A 4837-nucleotide genomic window follows, 5' to 3' on the forward strand; every position below is an offset into this window, starting at 1 on the left:
AGTATTAATATGTAACTAAATAAAGGACCAAATCATGTGGTCGCGTACAAATTCCGGAAATTAAACATGACGGCATCACATCGTTGTTATTTTCTAACAAATGAATATGAAGTCATAAAACTAGTTTTAATGTGGGAATAATTCAGTATAAAATCCAAGATAGTATAGTGACAGTAAAATTGAAATTGCTTATGAAGAAAGAATCATGTTTTTAACTGCAAATCATTGTTTCTGCGAATTATTAAAAATAACCAGCTTTAATTTTTTTTAATATCATGCTAATTTCATTTTGGCTGAAATTTGGCAAATGAATTTTCCCGTTCCAATTTTGTCAGTTTTTTAAAGAAAAAAATCCAAAGTCAAGTTATTTTCTTGTACACATTTTCACTTATATTTTTTAAGGGGCATTAATTTCGATTTAGAACAAAAATTATAATACGAATCATTGTGTTTCAAGTCAGTTAATGATAAAAGCTGAATTTTGAAATAATATTTTGTTAACAAAACCATCGCTTGCAAGTGGAAATTCGACCTCATGTGACTCTGTATGCATGTGAAATTTAATGTAAACAATGATTATCCATATTTTTTACCTAGAAGATAAAAATCAAACAGACCTATACAGATTCATTTGCACGTGGTTGTTATCTATATATTTCTTATATTCATGTTTATATCCGGTTGTTTGACCGTCACCAGTCTTTAGAGATCAGCTTGTAGGTGAATTAGAAGACGCCGATACTAAAATACGAAAGAAATGCTGATATACATATATATAATCGATTCCAAGCATTATTATTTGTTTATTTTAGACTCATCGCATTTTGGATATTTTTTTTAATTATGTTATGAATCTAATATGAGAATTTGAGTCAATTTGGTGAAAATTAATTCGACAGCTACATTTTAATGCAACTAAGTAACTTTGGTAGTAATTTGTTATTTCCGTGTGAATATTTTATACATCATACCAATGAATGCTTTGTAAAGAAAATAATAAAGAAAGACTTTATAAGACATAACAGATACTGACCTAATTTTTCACCCGCTATCTTGGGATGACCGTGAATATAATATGTTCATCAGCTTAACCACAGTAAAGTTAGGAGGTTGTTTATCGGTGGTTGTCGTTTGTTGTTATATAAAATTGAGAATGGAAATGGGGAATGTGTCAAAGAGACAACAACCCGACCATAGAAAAAAAACAACAGCAGAAGGTCACCAACAGGTCTTCAGTGTAGCTAGAAATTCCCGCACCCGGAGGCGTCCTTCAGCTGGCCCCTAAACAAATATATACTAGTTCAGTAATAATGAACGCCATACTAAACTCCAAATTGTACACAAGAAACTAAAATTAAAATACTAGTAATACAAGACTAACAAAGGCAAGAGGCTCCTGACTTGGGACAGGCGCAAACAATGCGACAAGGTTAAACATGTTTATGAGATCTCAAACTTCCCCCTATACCTCTAGCCAATGTAGAAAAGTAAACGTATAACAATATGCACATTAAAATTCAATCCAAGAGCTAGAAGTCCGAGTCTGATGTCAGAAGATGTAACCAAAGAAAATAAACAAAATGACAATAATAAATAAATAACAACAGGCAACTAGCAGTTAACTGACATGCATAACAACAGACTACTAGTAGTTAACTGACATGCCAGACTTCAATTAAACTTCAATTAAACTGATTGAAAGATTATGATTTTATCATATGAATATCAGGCACAATCCTTCCCGTTAGAGGTTTAGTATCATATATACCATCATAACATATATGAGAAGAACGTAACCCGTGTCATGCCAACAACTGTTTTGTTATTCGTTACATGTTTTTGCATTTTGAAGCTTGCTATCTGGCGTGGATTTTGCTCATTGTTGAAGGCCATATACGATGACTTATATATAGTTGCTGACTTCTACGTCAGGTGGCAGAAGATTTATCTCAATTCCAATTAAGTCAAATCACATCTTCCTATTTTTACATTTATTAGTGTGTACACCAGACGCGTGCTTCGTCTAAAAAAGACTGTGATCCTAAAACAAATGAAAAGGCCAAAGTAAGTACGAAGTTGGAGAGCACTGTGTGCGTGCTCGGGATTCCGTAAGTCCAAATAAAGCTAAGTGTATACTCTGTTCCTGGGAGAATAGAAAATCCTGAGTATTTCGAACAATGAAAATCACATTTCGAAAAGAGTGAAATTAATAAAAATTTATACCTGATACCAAAGGAGTTGGACCAATGGCCCATGATCGTGTGCCCAATTCAATGAGCAAAACTCGTCATGCCGTATAGAAAGCTATATTTGTTTTTAAGAAGCCTGGTATGTCAAAATGTGAAATGATAAATGGCCGGCCTGGTGTATGCCACAAAAAATATACATACAAAACCAAATATAATAGACAACAAACAACAACACTCGAACCAACGAATTGCAGGATCCTGATATGGAATACAAAACAAAAGCATGTGTCATGTTTTTACATCACTGGTTGATACCTCTGCTGGTGGACTATCAGTCCCCGAGGGTATTATCAGCTCAATAGTCAGTACTTCGGTACTGACCTGATCTATAATATAGACCTGATTTATGATATAGACCTGATTTATAATATAGACATTTCTAAAATTGTCTATAATTATAAAGAAACTAAGGTTTCAACTTCCTCAGGCAAAGTTGACCTTAGCTGAATTTGACTATATAAATTTGTATTTTTGAAATACATCTCTTCAACTGTGTCGGTACTTATACATCCATTTGAGCGTTCCTGATGAAGGTTAAAATCCAGAAAGGCGCTTCGGATGCACGAAATCATTAAACGTGTTGTTTTCAATTTTGTGGTTTCTTGTGTAGAGTTGTATCGTTGGCAATCATTTTTTTTAAAGCATGCAAATACATAGTATATAAGCGGCAAAACTCTGGTATATTATATAAAAGCTAACTCTAAAAGCACATACAAAGCCTGCACCAGTGACTTATAATACATCTTTGCAAGCACAGTCTATAAGTACAAATGCAAATTAAAGAAAAATGCCATAATCTGGTCAGTACTGTTGTGAATTAAAAAAAAATGACACCACTTTTTAAATTTCCCGCTACGCGAACTTACTGATGCGTGTTTTTATAACAGGTACGTCCATGTAAAATGAGCATAAATTTGAAAATTACAGGTCTGGTGCATGGTCTCTTAGAAATCCATACAGCACGCAAGACAATCATTGAGATACTAGTAGAAGAGAAGTCAGCAAATGAGAGGCAACCATAGGAAAACTATGAATAATTTTTAATGTAAAAATTATTTTGTATGGTGTATGCAGGAACATATTATATTGACGTTAGATATACTGTTCCCAGGTGTATGCAAGCGCCTTTATATATATATATATAAGTTAACAATTTTTTTTCTTTCTGTGACGTATTAAATTTATATTCAGATCCATTTTGTTATCTTGTGATCAATTTTATTTGGCAATCGTCAATGGCAGTCAGCAGGGTTAAAGAACATCAGTTGTGTTTTGTTTAAATCGATACGAGTCAAAATTGAAAACTACGTTCAAACCTATGATTGCGTTGGATAAAAACCGCAATTTTTATACGTGTGCATGTCAAACAAATTTCGTTGTAGAAGGGTCTAAAAACAGCACAAACAATATTTTCCAAAAGACCAAAAGAGTGAAATATATATATATATATATATATATGTGTGTATACCGACTGCAAGATGGCAAGAAAGCATATAAAACAAGCAAAAAATAAAATTGCCATGCAGGATTTTACTGAAGAAACAAAAAATGTACGAACGTGTACAAAATTACCTGCAAGCACGTACAGCCTCGGGACAACAATGATAACCACTCCAGGACCAAACAAGACTCATAAATAGTGTTATTTCTCACAAAAAGTGGTAATTCAAATCACTTGCATTTCCCGAATCTTATATACTGTCTTTAAAGAAATTTTAGTGCTTTTAAAACGAAGCTAATTTTAGATCTACATGAAGCACAACACACAACTACAAAGTACTGAAGAGATCTAAAGCAGCGGAAACCTATATAATGGTATTGTATGTCTCTGCTTAAAGCTATAGATGAAATGCAACACATTGAATAGAACAGCAATCAGCCTTAGACCGTGCCCAACGGGTTTAATGTACAATTTCAAGAACGAGCCTAGAAAAGCAAGACATTGTACTGCAGTACATGTGCATTGCCAAAATATAAGCATTCAGTGAAGACCAAAAGTTTCAACACTGTAATTCTATGTATACACGTGCATGGTTTTGTCTTAATTTATAAAAACAAATCAATGTTTATAGGTAGCACTGATTACGAAAATGACTAAAGTTCTTCCGACAAGTTGAATTGATTACCTTTGAGAATAAGATTAATTGTAAGATCAATGGGTTAAAGTGGATCGTATCTATATTGACAATAGATATAAGACGATGTGGTATGAGTGCCAATGAGACAACACTCCATCCAACTCTATTAACAACAACACCCTGCAACAATTAGAATGTGGTATCCCGATTGTATGAAGGTATCTACCGGTGCAGCCAAACATACAAACTCAAAAGTTTTGAATGACTGAATTTGAAAATTGAACTATGAATATGTCTAAACCCAAACCTAACCCGTAGTACCTTTTTGTCATTTAATCATATTAATATGTTCCATTTTATTTTTAATATTATCAAGGAATTGTATATTTTCAAAAATATAGATTACAATTCCTTTTTTTACCAATATACAATTCCTTGATATCATTTTATCAGGAACTTCAAGTTCTATACTTGGGAAGATACAACTTTTTAAATTTCCCGCTACGCGAA

The sequence above is a fragment of the Mytilus trossulus genome, chromosome 9 (genome assembly GCF_036588685.1).
Source record: "Mytilus trossulus isolate FHL-02 chromosome 9, PNRI_Mtr1.1.1.hap1, whole genome shotgun sequence".
NCBI classification, from domain to species: Eukaryota; Metazoa; Mollusca; class Bivalvia; order Mytilida; family Mytilidae; genus Mytilus; species Mytilus trossulus.